This window comes from Arachis ipaensis, chromosome B05 (assembly GCF_000816755.2).
Source record: "Arachis ipaensis cultivar K30076 chromosome B05, Araip1.1, whole genome shotgun sequence".
NCBI classification, from domain to species: Eukaryota; Viridiplantae; Streptophyta; class Magnoliopsida; order Fabales; family Fabaceae; genus Arachis; species Arachis ipaensis.
In genome coordinates, this window is record NC_029789.2 from 141,126,561 (window position 1) to 141,141,940 (window position 15,380).

The window sequence follows — 15,380 nt, forward strand, 5'->3', positions numbered from 1 at the left end:
AGCAGACACTTTATCTTCTCCGGTATTCTCAAGCGCCAAAGCCAAAGCCAATTTTCATTATCATTCCAGCCAAATTTCTTCTTCAATAGCCATTCATACCTACTTTTAGTCGAGTAGGTGAGAGTATTTGAATTTGTCCAAAACCAACCTATTTTATCTCCTGCCTGCTTGATAGGATCAAAGAGCATCAAATCAAGTTTAACTTCTTCTAGAATCATTGTGCAAAGAATATTCCACCGCCAATGTCCATGGTGCCAAACATCTTCTAGTTTCAAGTGAGAATCAGAAATATGCACAAAAGGAACCAAAGGAGCTAGCGTTCCACATGGTCGCCAAGCATGATACCACAAGGATTGAGACATCCTGCCTGTACACCAATCAAGACCATCACAAAGCTTTTCTATTGTCTTATAAATCGCTCGCCAAGTGCTTGAAACATTATTAGAAAAATTTGGTGAAAAGCAAGAACTCCCAGGTAAATATTTTGCCAACATAATTCTTACCCAAAACTTATCTTTATTATGTAGTAATTGCCAAACAAGCTTTCCTAATAAAGCAAAATTTACACATTGAGTATCTCTAATTCCCAAGCCTCCATATTTTCTTGGAGTGACAACTTTGCTCCACTTGACCAAATTTAAGCAACGGTCCCCCACCTTTCCCTTCCACAAGAATTGTCTAAGCATAGAATCAATCTTTTGACAAACCGAAGTAGGAAAAAGAGTCACTTGCATCTGATAAATAGGAAGAGAAGAAGCAACAGATTTAATTAAGCAAAGCATGTCTGCTCTGTTAAGGAGCCGACCTTTTCAACTAGCCAGCCTATTCTTGATCTTCTCTAAGGAGTCCGAAAAAATAGCCTAGTAACTCGAGGATGATTAAGGTTCACCCCCAAGTATTTGCCTAGGTCACTAGTAAAAGGAATATGAGAAACACCAGAAAATATTTCCTTCCTTCTATTAGAGATATTTCTAGAACAAATAGCTTTAGATTTTTCAATGTTAATCTTCATACCTGAAGCTTTGCAGAACAACTCCAAGGTGTACACAACATTCTGAACTTGATTTTTCTTCGCTTTACAAAAAAGGAGGAGGTCATCTGCAAACATCAAGTGAGAAACTCTAGGTCCCCTCTAGAAACAGCCACACCATCCCAAACACCCTCGTCAACTTATTTGAAAATGAAGCACGCCAATCTCTCCAGATACAAAACAAATAAATAAGGAGAAATTGGATCTCCTTGCCTGAGCTCTATGTGAGGTTAGAAGCTGTCTAATCTATTCCCATTCCAAAGGATGGAAAGATTTGAGGCTTGAACATAATTCATTACAAGCCAAATAATTAGAGAAGGAAAGCCAAAAGATTCAAGAGTGTAATCAAGAAAATTCCAATCAACTCTATCATAAGCCTTTTCTAAATCAATCTTAAAAGGCATAACTCCTTTTCTAGACTTTGTCCGCTTAAGAAAGTGAAGAACTTCTTGGGCGACAATAATATTATCAGGCGCTCTTCTACCATGAATAAACCCTCCCTGAGTTGGGCTAACAATTTCATCTAAAAATGGTCGTAATCTATTAACCAGCACTTTAGTCACTAGCTTATAAATTACATTACAAAGGCTTATTGGCCGAAAATCTTTCAATCTAGTTGGAGGGTCGCACTTAGGGATAAGAACAATCAAAGTTTCCAACAAAGAATGGCTTAACGTCTCCCCTAAGAATACTTTCTGAACAGTACACCACACCTCATGACCCACCACATCCCAATATTCCTTGAAGAAAAAACTTGAAAACCATCCGGCCCAGGAGCTTTGAACGAGCTCATATTATCCAGAGCTTCTTTAACATCCAACATTGTTACTGGTTTAGACAAATTATCACAAGCATCTTGGCTAAGAGATGGCATAGAAATTTCTCCCATGCAATTAACCTCAACAGGCTCAGTAGAGCAAAAAATATTTTTGAAGAAATGAACAAACTCTCTTTGCAAACTTTTCGGATCATCAAACCAGGACCCATCACTGACCAGCAACCCATGAACCTTGTTAGATTTTCTTCTAAGGATGGTTTGCATATGGAAAAAGCTAGTATTTCTATCACTATACCAAACCTATTGATCTCTTGACTTCTGGTACCAAAGCAATTCTTCCTGAGCCAAAACTAGATTATACTCAACTCTCAATTCTTCCTCTTTGTGCTTTAAAATCGGATCATCGTCAGCTTCCATTTTCCGTTGAATACAATTCAAATAAGCCTCCAATTCTCTCTTTTTAATAAAAATATTGTCGAAGACCGTAGAGTTGAATTCCAACGAAACTTCTTGAACCCTAGCAACTTCCTATGGATGCCAAAGTCTGTACTATCCCAAGATTTTTGAACGATGGCCTTGTAATCAGGATGCGTTGCCCATGCCACTTGGAATCTAAAAGGCCGGTTTCCTTTTTTGATAGAACTCCTTGACTTCAGATAAGCAGGGGACAATGATCAGAGTGAGAACAGCTGAGAACTTCAACAAAAATTTCTGGAAAAAGAAGGCGTCATTCTGTAGTACAGCAAGCTCTATCCAATCTCTTTGCAATTTCTTTGTTTCCTTGAATTTTACGGAACTAAGTAAACCGTCTTCTAGAGGTTGTCAGATCAAAAAGACCACAAGAATCTAGAGTACTTGCAAAGATACTATTACAATTCGAATAGAAATTACCCCCCTTCACCTTATGAACACTCAAAATATCATTAAAATTCCCAACCACCACCCACGGGTCCTGAATGTACAAACCAATATCAAGCAGATGACTCCATAATTCTACTCTATTAGTGGCTTGAGGGCTGCCATAAACCACACTGCAAATCCATCTTCTCCCACCACCATCAATTTCCAAAGTTACACATTGATTCATAGCCCAAAGAATTTTACAAGAAAATTTTAAATTAGCAGAGAGGAACCAAATTCCATCCTTGTGTCCAACATCATCTACAATTCCTACAGGATAATAGCCTAATCTCCTCCAAAATTTTTTCATAGTTTCAAACCCAATATAAGTTTCCACCAAAATAAAAAAAGTTGGTTGACATTTTCGTACCAACTCCTTACAGTGCACCCAAGACATCTTATTTGACGCCCCCTTACATTCCAACTAATAATATTTAAATGGTCACAATCCATAAAAATAAATTAAATAATTAGAATGTTTAATCATCCTACCTCACGTTGATGGACCCCTGTTTCCAAGTGTCTTCTCTTGGACTTGCGTCACAGAACCATCATTCTTCTGTTGAGGTTGGTTCTCCAAGTTTGTTGTTGCACTAGCTTTATCAAACTCTTTTTGTACTCAAGAATCCATTGACAATGCTTCAATAGGTGAGTTTTGAAGCGAAATAGGACGCTGTCTTTTGTGCCCTACTTTAAAAAAGAGAGTATTCTGATCCTTGAAAGCCACATGAGTTGTTCCCAAAGAGCCAAGCGTGGATAGAGGATCCTTCTTTTCCTTAAACCCCACCTTTGCATTTGATAAGGACTTCACCTTTGCATTTGATGAGGATCTAGCATGCATATTATTAGACCCAAAAGAAAATTTTTTACTCACCAAATTGGAGCATATTACTACATTGGCTTTTTTTGGCACCACTTTTGGGCCTTTACCCACTTTTTTCTTGCCTTTTTTACTAACTGTAACCCATTCACCCTCTTTTGCACGAGTATCCCTATCTATGTGCGATTCTTGCAAATTATCATGCACAATATCTTCTGCTCTATGTTTCTCTATAATTGGAATTGATTTGACATTAATTCCAAATTCAAAAGTTAAATTTTGATTTTTTACTAGGATTTGACTACCTTCCACCATTTTCTCGTTGTTATCCACCGAAAATAGTGACGGCAAATTTTTCTCCTTCATCGTGCTTTCCTTCCCAATGTCATTGTTGTTCTCTTTCGCACATTTTCTTGTTACGTGCCCAAAGCAGCTACATTTTTCACAAATTAAATTCAAGTGCTCATATTCTATGTCATACATATGACCATCAACTTGAATTTTTTTTTATGACTGGAAGTCCTAAGCTAATTTGCACACATGCTCTTGCATACTTTCCCCTCTCTGCAGACTTGGTGGCTAAGTCGATGCGGATCGGTTTGCCAACAGCTGACGCAATCATTTTCATGGCTCTCTCTTGATAATAGTTAATGTTTAAACCTGTGATTCTTATCCAAACCATGGTAGACCTAAAAGTGTTTTCACAAGGTCTGAATGAAGAACTCCAAGGTTTAACCGCAACATAACTATCAGTAATAATCCACGGTCCTCCAAGGAGAACTTTTTCTCTATCCTACAAGAGATCAAATTTGACTAAGAAATAGCCAAAATCGACATCTAGTACCTCATATCCTTATTTGGTTCTCCACACACCTTTAAGCTTGTGCGTGATCGCCGTATAGCTAAAATTTTTTCCAAGAATTTTGATCACGATGGCATCTTTGTAGGACTCTGCCAATATCTCTTTTGCTTCTTCAGTAAACGTCACAGTTGGTATCTCCGAATCGCCTTGCTTACCATAGCCATCTTATCCCCATCAAGAGAATCAACAACCTCCAAAACTCTCGAGGCACCAACAACTTTATCCCTGACTTTGAGTCTTGTTGCTGTCTCCTTTAAGCCCCTCTTTTTCACCTGATGCATGCCCCCCTCGCTCTCTCTCTCTCATTGTTTTCGTCGGCATATCCTTGCTATGTGCCACCCTCGAAGATTCTCCTCCGCTTTTTTTGCTCTCTATTTTATATACTCTCATGTACTCTTTAGTATTAGGGTTTTTCAAATTAATTTATTGACTTTTTCAATGTGTTTACAACTTGCTATATACATTTATGAGTGAAGATTAAATGGTTAAATTCCATTCACCTAAAAAATGTGTTGAGCATGAAAGGTTTAATTTTATCAATTTTTTTCTATATAAATAAATAGCATCTCTATGTATAAATGGGATAATAATTCACATGATTTATATTTAGGTATGGCATTGATGAGCAGGCTTGGAGCAAATTTTAGTCAAACTTAAATTTGTCCCAAACTCTTCAATTTTATCAACTTTAATATGTTGACCCTATCTATATGGGTTTTAGGCTTTTAGCAATTAAATTCTACATCTTACTAGCTCGGTAGCTCCCAGAAAGCTAAGATCCCGTCCCAACCTTATACTCTCTTAATTCCTACCATTTTATTTTAAAACGCAAAAGCTAATAGGATTATTAAGAAAATATATACACATACGGAATTATTATTATCTATATTAAAATCTACTTGAAAAAAAATTTTTAAAACGGATATTTTAATCCCTAAAAAAATTAATATACCGACCAATTTTTAACATTTTTCTCACTTACTAAATTCTTCAAGTATTTATTAGAAAAAGAATATTAGTAGATATTATAATTAAATTAACTTTTAAGGTTAAGTTAAACCTATTTGATTTTTAATATGGTATTTTTCAAAAAAAAAAAATATTTTCGAATCATCCTCACTACATACACAATTCCAAATCCAACAAAAAGAGATATATTTTTTTTTGTGTCTAAACATAGAAAAAAAATAAAGCAAACACTATCCTATATCCGAGCGAATGATTTACCGGAGATTAGCACAAGGCTCAAACCAAATGACATGATTAGAGTTACTCTTGGCACCATATCTAGCCATCCAATCCGCAACTCTATTTGCTTCTCGTCGGGACACCCACTCAACATGAACAAACCAAGGACGAGATAAAAGCTCCTGAATCTTGTGAACCAAATCTGTTACTTCAGATGAATACCCACTTGTAAGTTCATGCATGATGGGCAGAATGTCAAGGCAATCCGTTTCACATATAATATCCCTCAAACCACAATTCCAAGCTAAAACTAGCCCCCTCCAAGCAGCAAATAATTCACATCAGATGAAAGACCAGGGGGGAATGCTTCCAGAGCAGCCCGAGATCCAATCTCCCTTAGAATCTCTAATAATACACCCAAATCCTGCTAAATTTGAATCCTGATACAAGCTTGCATCACAATTAACTTTAAAATTGTTGCCTACCAGCGGTTCCCAACACAGGCGATTTCGGAGAGACCTAAAGGCATTGTTTCGATTCCTGTAAACCTGTAAGTCCTTGGCGGTAATTCTGGCCAAGGCAACAACCTTGTGGTCTGTCCAAGGGTTGTCAGTATTGAATATGTCATTGCACCTATGTCTCCATACCCACCAAAGTCCTGCACCAAAAGACGCTTCATTGTTAGCCAAGGCCTTCCGAAACCACTCTTCAAGAGCAGTACCAGTTGTCGAGTCCAGGATACTAGAATCCAACATATGCCAAATTGCCTTTGATCGTTCACAGTCTCTAAGGCAATGCTCCATAGTCTCCTGCGCCTTATTACATTTCTTACACATATCTAAAGAAGCTAAATGCCGCTTGAATCGAAAGGTCTCAGTTGGTAGAGCATCATGTAAGCCAAGCCACATAGTAAATTTGAACTTCTCCAGAATGTTTGTATTCCACAACCAGTTCCAGTTACTATTAGCATTCCAATTTAATGTTTTCTCTAATAACCATCAATAACCCTCCCTTGCACTATACATTTTTGTTGCTGCAGGCCACCACTCCCACTGTGGCTTCAACTCAGTCGAACTAGGATATCTCAGACCACAAATAAACTGCTTAATCTCATGCGGAATAGGCGTGGTAAGACTATCAACCTCCCAAGACACCCCTTTCCACAAGTCAGCCACTATGAAATCTGATTCAGAAATATGTACATAAGGAACAAGGTTGCAAAGCTTACCAAAAGGAGTCCACTCATCATACCAAACTGATTTGTGGACATCCCCAATATTCCAATGAAGCCCTTCCCTGAGATGCTCATAGGCACTAACAATGTTCTTCCAGGTAGCCGATGAAGAATTTCTACCATTTTCGTTCATACCAGATTGATTCCTGAGATATTTATGCTTCAGAACTTGCACCCACAACTTCTCACTATTATTTAGACAATCCCATACCAACTTTTTCAGAAGCGCCATGTTAGCATAGGTAGTATCCCTAATACCCAATCCTCCTGTCCTTTTAGGAGTTATGGTGACCTCCCACCTGACCAGAGGAAGCCCTTTGCCGGTCGCTTGGCCTTTCCACAAGAACTGTCTCATCAAGGAATCAATTTTATTACATGCATACTTCGGAAGAAGAGAAATTTGCATTTCATAAACCGGGATAGAGGCCATAACCAATTTAACAAGACAAAGCCTCCCTGCCTTATTCAGCAGGCATCCTTTCCAACTGGAGAGCTTCCTCGAAATTTTTTCAATAACCTCCTGAGCCGTCTTCCTGGAAGCTCTGGCATGACCGATGTTAATTCCCAAGTATTTACCCAAATCATTGTAGAACCGGATGTTAGAGACCCCTGAGAGAACCTCTTTTCTCCTCTCCGACACCCTCTTGGAACACTGGGCCTTTGACTTATGAAGATTTACCTTCAAACCTGACGCTCTAGAAAACAAGTCCAGGCAATGCATAACCTCTATTACTTGAGCTTTCGATGCCTTACAGAAAAGCAAAAGATCATCTGCAAGCATCAAATGAGAGAGTCGTGGTCTGTTCCTAGAAACCGTTACCGGGTTCCACAAACCTTGGGAAACTCTATGAGAGATAAAGCAGGCAAGTATTTCCATACAGAGTACAAATAGATAAGGAGACATGGGATCTCCTTACCTTAACCCTCTCTTTGGATTGAAATTTTGGAGCCTGTTCCCATTCCATAAAACTGCCAACGAAGAGGAAGTCACACAATTCAATATAAGATTAATGGTAGCCTTTGGAAACCCAAACCGGACCAAAGTAGCTTCCAAAAAATGCCAGTCTACCTTGTCATAAGCTTTTTCTAAATCAATCTTGAACACCATGGTCCCTTTTCGAGACTTAGTGTTCCTCATGAAGTGCATAATCTCCTGAGCAATGATAATATTCTCTGTGGTTTCTCTTCCTCGAATGAACCCTCCTTGCAAAGGACCAATGATCTCCGACAGGAAAGGTCTGAACCTGTTAACTAGAACCTTTGTGACAATTTTATAAATTACATTACATAAGCTAATAGGCCGAAACTCCCGTAAGGAAGAAGGAATTTTCACTTTAGAAATTAGAACAACGAGAGTATCGAAAATAGCCGCATTCATTGACTCACCCTCAAAGGCTCGCTTGACCAGTCCACACACATCATTGCTAAGAGAGTCCCAGAACTCTTTGTAGAAAATTGCTTGAAATCCATCTGGCCCTGGAGCTTTAAACGAACTCATGGTCATCACAGCTCTTTTAACCTCTTCAGACGTCACTGGTTCTACTAGCTTTTAACAAGCCTTAGTACTAAGAGACGGGCAAGGAAAATGCCCCATGGTGTCCAGGTCGATATCCTCCCTAGTAGAAAAGAGTTTTTGAAAGAAAGAATTTGCCGCCATTTCTAGAGTCGAAGCCTCCGTGGCCCAAGACCCATCCTCCAAAAACAACCCATGAATTTTGTTCCTCTTTCGTCTGATAACCGTCTGCAGATGAAAAAATTTTGTATTTCTATCTCCACATCTCACCCATTGTTCTTTAGATTTTTGATACCACAACAACTCTTCTTGAAGAAGGACAACATTCAATTCCTTATGCAAAACTTGCTCTTTGATCCTAAGCTGTTGATCCTCCTGACTCTCCAGAGTAATCTGAACGTCATTCAAAAGCCTCTCCAGCTCCCTTTTCTTAACAAAAATATTGCCGAAAACCTTTTTATTGAAGCTAGTTGCATCTTTTTGAACCTCCAACAAACATTTGACCACATCCGGAGCTCCTTTATTCCAAGCTGTATGACCAACATTCCTAAAAAGAGGATGAGTCATCCATGCAGCCTGGAATCTGAATGGACGATGGCCCTTGGTAGCCCTCTCTGCCATCTTGCACCTAGTGAACAACGGGCAATGATCAGAGTGAAGGTGCGCCAGCACCTCAGTATAAGCCTCCGGAAACATCAGTCGCCAGTCTTGGTTGATGAATGCTCTATCAAGCTTCTTAGCCACCTGCACCCCACCTTTCCCTTCCTGTACTAAGTGAATCTTCTCCCAATAGCCCTCGTATCAAACAGCCCACAATCCTCCAATATTTCCGCAAATTGTTCTGCTCTGGCAAGTCTAAACTGTCCCCCTCTAACTTCACTCTGCAACAGCACATCATTAAAGTCCCCTAACACAATCCAAGGTCCGTGGATCATATTAGCGATCCTTGTCAAGTCACCCAACAGTTCTTTACGCCGATGTATATGCGGATTAGCATACACTGCACTGCAGTAACTAGAAGTATTGCCCATAGTGATTTCAAAACTGATACATTGATCAACTACATCCAATACTCTCACAAAAATATTTGAATTAGAACATAGAACCCAGATACCCCCACTATGACCATTAGCCTCAACAATACCAACACCCTGGTAACCTAGATTATTCCAAAAAGATTTCATCCTCTCGAAAGGAATATGGGTTTCAAACAGAATAAAAAAATTAGGGTGAAATTTATTCACTAACTCTTTACGATGAACTCGGGCCAATTTATTAGACGCCCCTCTAATATTCCAAAATAGAAAGCTTAAATCTACATAATCCATAAAACAATTGTGCTGTAAAAAGGACCAACCTCAACCGAAGTCCCTAACGAGATGATGAAGATCCACCATCATATCCCCCTGAGACTTGCTTGTCCTTACCCGGTTCCACTGACAACCCTTCCGATTCGCTGATTTGCTGCTTGCTGGTGTCGCCAAGGCAGTTCGGAGTTGACGGCAAATTTTGCAAAGAAGAAGGGCGCAACCTCTTGTGTCTGTTTTTTAAAATGGCAGTAAAAGTCGGCACCGCAACGGAGACAGCTTTGCCCTTCACCCCTTGCTGTTTGGAAGACGCCATGCATGCTTGAGCTCCGCCAACCGATCTGGTCTTCACCCCTGATTCGGCTCCTCTCATACGTAGCCCAAAGTCACGGTTTTTGTCCAATTTCTGATTTAAGTGCACCGGCACTTTGTCTTTAGAGGTTTCTTGGGCTTTGTTTGATTGGCTCAATTTTCCTCTCCTTTTACCGCTGACTTTGGTCCAGCCAGCCTCATTTTTCAAATGCTGGGACCCCACTTCCTTCCCATGCAACGTATCACCCAATTCCTCTCCAATTTCTGCAACTATCACTGAATCTTCGGAATTGCATCCAAATTCAAAAAATTTTTCCTTTGAGGCTTCTTGTGGCTGCACCACCTGGGCCGTCGTCTCAGTCACTAATGTTTCCTTTCGATCCACCTTTTCCGACTCTATCGGAGTCATTCTGCAGTCAGTTGCTGGATGTCCAAAACAATTGCACTTGTCACAAATAAGGTGTAAGCATTCATACTCCACCTTATATTCAAACTCATCGACATTCACACTCCGGACCACCGGCAAACCAAGATTGATTTGCACGCAAGCTCGAGCAAATTTTCCCCGCTCCGCTGACTTAGTAGCTAGATCCACCCTGACTGGTCTCCCCACAGCAGAAGCAATTCTCATCATGGCTTTATCCTGATAGTACCAAATGCTCAAACCAACAATTCGAATCCAAACCATAGTCTCCCCGAAAGTGTCTTCACAAGGTTAAAAATTTAGTGTCCATGGCTTGACGGCAATATAGTGACCGAAGATCATCCATGGCCCCCTAGTAAAACCTTCTCTCGATTGTCCATGCGATCAAATTTAACGAGGAAGTACCCAAACCCCACATCCAAGATTTCATATCCACCGGTGATCCTCCATACCCCTTTCAGTTTGTGAAACATGGCCGTGTAACTATGGTTTTTTCCAAGAACCTTAATCACAATTGCCTCCTTGTATGGTTCAGAAAGGATATTTCTGGCCTCTTCGGAGAAGCAAACTCTCGGAGGCATAGGATCTCCTTATTTTTCGGTGACTACTGCCATGGAATCCTCATCTAGAGCTTCTGCCCGGTTTATCTCTGAGGCTACCGTAGAACCAATAACCTTGTCACAGAAAGAAATCTTGGAAGTCACCTTAGAACTAAAGTTGCCCTTACTTGATCCCTCCTTCACACTTGATGCAAACCCTTCCACGCTCTCTCCCTTATCTCTTTTGATGGCATGACCATCTTCCTCACCGTGTTTCACCCTCAAACGCTCTCTCCCGCTCTCTCCTTCACTCATTCTCCGAGTACGTACTCTTTCTCTCAACAAAAAGAGATATACTAAACCTCATATATATTTTCTTAAATTAAAAGCATATTATTGTGGTTTATTTTAGTTTCATGTCTTATTGTTTGTAAGTTTTATTTTGTTGTTTTAAGTATTCTCTAGCGCACTACAAAATAAAGTAGTATTTGTAACAAAAAAATGTTACAAAAGCTCTAAATTTTGAAGCGAAAAAAATTTGTAACAAAAAAAATTATTACAGGATTGTTGCAGTATATTCCATTACAAAAAAATTTTGTAACAAAAAATAAATTTTTTGTAACAATTTTTTTTCTAAAATTTGTTAAAAAATTGGTAACAAATTTGACAAATAAACTCTTTTTTGTAACAATTTAAATTTTTGTATCATAATATATTGTTACAAAATACTACTTATTTTTATAATATGTTTTATTCTTTTAGTTACAAAAATAGAAGGTTTATTTTAAAATATTTAATTAAATAATTGATATATCAATTAATTTTTTAGACATTAGACACTGCAAACTTGCTGGCTACTGCTAGTAATTAGAAACTCAAATCAGGGAAGAACGACCAGGTTAGAGTCGAAGAGTTTACCGCCGACAACATTGAAGAAGCATGCAGCGACACTCGAACGCCGCCGACCGCCTCCACTGTTTCTTCCTCTACTGTTGGTGGGGGTTGCTCTTGTCTGAGTTCTCTGATAGGGTTTAGGTTGTGTGAATTGTGAAAGTGAAGGGAGAGGGAGCCTTCTGTACTGCCCGTATTGTTACGCCGCGTTTAGCCTTTTTTTTTTTCAAGAGACAAAACGACGTCGTTTAGCACTTTTACTTTCAAACCAAAAACCGTTAAAAAATCGGACGGTTCTTCCGGTTAACCGCCGATTCGATCGGTTTTTTGTCAGACGGTTTCTGACCTTACCCGGACCGGCTAGGTGATCGGTTCCCGGTTATTTCGGTTGAACCGGCCGGTCCGGTTCGGTTTTCAGAACCATGGTATCAATTATCAAACAATCACTACAAAATACACACATTCTGCCAAAATCCTCATAACAAATGTCATCCAACTTTAAATATAATATATGAAAGATTAATAATTTATAAATACAGCACAAATCCTAAACCCTATATATTTATAACGAGGACAACTACAGCACAATACATAAAAAGGTTCGAACGGCCGGTCGGACCGATCGAACCGTGAACCGGACTGAAAAACGGATCGGTCAATCATCAAAATCGCAAAATTACAAAACCGGAATTGAACCGGCAAACCAGCCGATAACCGGTCAGTCAAACCGAACCGTGACCCGACCGATTTTTAAGTAAGCAACAAAACGCTGCTGTTTTTGAGTTTTTTTCCCTCTGAAGTCTGAATCCCTAAATCACGAAAACTCCCAAGGCTGAGACTGAGATCCCTAATTGCCCTCATTGCTCTCTCTGCTTCAGTGGTTCCCATTGTTGATGATTCTTCTTCGAGCAAGCTTGCTTCACTGAAGTCACTGGCGTCACCGCGTCACACGGGTCGAGGGCTTGCCGTCGAGACACCGCCGTCGCGCCACCTAGATCCGTCGAGAACTGAGAAGTGAGAACGCCTCACTCTCACACGGGTTGAGCCACCGCCGTCGAGCCACCGCAGCAGCCGTGGAGATCTGAGAAGGTGCCTTCGCTGTCTCCCACCGCCTCACTCTCACTCTCCCTCTCCCTATTGCATCACTTGCATATTCTGCCTTGAAGGTGCCTTCGCTGTCTCAGTGTCTCCTACTCTCCCTGTTTTATTTTTCTTTGAACTGTGTAGTGTGATTAGTTGATTACTCAAACTGATTGGACGTATTTTACTTTGAATTGAAACTGAGCTGTGATTCAAGATGATGAACACCGAAACTGTGAACTTTGAAATTCTGTTTCCCTTTGAAATTTCTGTATGCAACTTTGTTTCTGGCATCATCATTGTACTTTGTGTTCATGTATCAATTTGAGTATGGGCTATAGAATATATTTTTGTAGTTTTTGCGTGATTTAGGCAGGCTTAATGTTTATTCGATCTGTTCTCTACTCTTATATCCTATCCCCTTTGGGCTGAGCAGAATGAGAAGAGTTAGCAATTAGCTTGACTTTACTGCTTTGTAGAGCCTTGTAGCTGATGCTATGGCATACTCAGTCATACTTCCTGACTCTTAATGTGAGTTTCTGCTGAAGGCTATGCTTTGCACTGCATTTGTAGTGAGTGCCCTAATAAATTTTTGTACTCTCCTTCAGTAGCTAATTAATCTGGACAATTAATCTTGAGTGGGACATAGCAAATTCAAATTATCCATGAATTGAAAGAAATTGGCTTGTTGCAAATAATAGAAAACCTTTGTGCTTCCAGAAACAAAGAGGGATTTGGACAGAGCAATATGCACATGTAACTTATTACCAGAAAATTTCTTAAAGTCTTTTAATTCTTTAATTTTAATTCTCTCTTGAACAGTTTATTATTGGTGATGGCAATAACATGTATGATTTCACTTATGTTGGAAATGTGGCTCATTCCCATTTATGTGCTGACCGAGCTCTAGCTTCAGAGGGGGAAGTTTCAAAAAAAGCTGCAGGAGAGGTACCTTTGAAAGATTCTCTCATTACATTTTTTGGTATATAAATATTTGTTTAATTATGTAAATGAAGATTAAACATGGACATCTTAGAAGGCGGTGATGATGATCCTGCTCTATTGTAGATGGGTTGTTGGTTATTCACATGTGTACATTCTTTAGAAACCACGGTTGCTAACATGATGATGAGTTGATGATACATTTAAGGGTAGAATTTCTTCTTTTGGGTGAATGACAGGACCTAGAAAATATATGTTTCAGCAAATCCTAATCAAATACTTAAGCTAAAATAAGAAAGATATACAACAAAAAACCTTATTCCACTTGGTAGGGTTGATGATTGATGACAAATTTGGATCATTTTGATGCTGCTATGTTATGTTTGATTGGTTGTTTTGTTTTTTGACTTTTGAATTTATATTTGAATAAGATTATAACATTCTGGTTTATGTAGTACTTTTAATTTGAATGATATTTTAAAGTTTAGATTAGACTATAATTATATTTTCATGTGTTTATTTATATTTTATTTATTATTTTATTATAAAACGATTTTTTCGGTTCAATCAATGAGGATGGACTAAAACTCAAACACAACACAATTAAGCCAAATAAAAATACAAAACAACACAATTCTAACAGCATATATAGCACTACACCAAAAAAGCACAATTAAAGCACAAAAACAGCACAGACCATAAATCCTACAAATTTGTGATGAGGACAAATACAACAGAATATATGAAAGACTAATAATTTATAAATCTATAATGGGGATGAACTAAAGCACAAATACAACACAATAAAAATATAAAATAGCACAATTCTAGGTTTCCAGCAGCACAGCACTAGCAAAAAAAAATATACAAAACACAAAACAGCAACACAGTGGAATAGACAGAGCTAATTAATAATCAATTAATCATTCGACAAAAACCCAAAACATTTAATAATTATTAAATAATTAATATAATTTCTGAACAGATCATAAAAAATGATGAACAAGCATTAGCAGTGATCATTGACGATAGCGAGGTAGAGTAAGATGACGACTAGAGTAGAGTAGAGCAAAGAGCGATTGAGCGTGACAAACGACAGCGAGCAAGATGACGACTAAACAACCACGAGCAGACGAAGACCGGACAACGACCACACCGTTGGTGAATGAGAAAATGGGTTGGAGACTTGGAGCAACACGATCAGACGAGGACGGAAGCCCCTGAGCGTGACGGACGGCTAAGAAAGTGCGGCTAAACAGACGAAGACGATGGACACGAGCTCGAAGAAGTAGTTGCGATCGGTGATAGCGAACATAGGTTGGAGACTTAGTGCACGAGGAAAGCTAGATGAACGGACGGATAGACGACAAACTTTGAGTGCGGCGGACGGCGACAATATACCACTCCTTGCGGCAGTCGCAGAAGCTTAAAAGGTTGGGATGGAGGGGGAAGAAATGAAGGAGAAATCGGCTGAGTCTCAATTTGGTTCGACCGACCGGTTCAACAAATTTTTTGGCGTTTTTGGAAGAGCGATTTTTCAGTCGACTGGGTCAAGCGGTT

The 15,380-nt window shown here is 39.2% G+C and overlaps 1 long non-coding RNA gene across 1 annotated transcript; it reads left to right on the plus strand.

The window, feature by feature from the left end:
• LOC110262623 lies at window positions 13,275-14,328 on the plus strand. The gene is made up of 2 exons (XR_002347501.1): window positions 13,275-13,409; window positions 13,701-14,328. It is a non-coding gene; the product is annotated as an uncharacterized LOC110262623 (long non-coding RNA).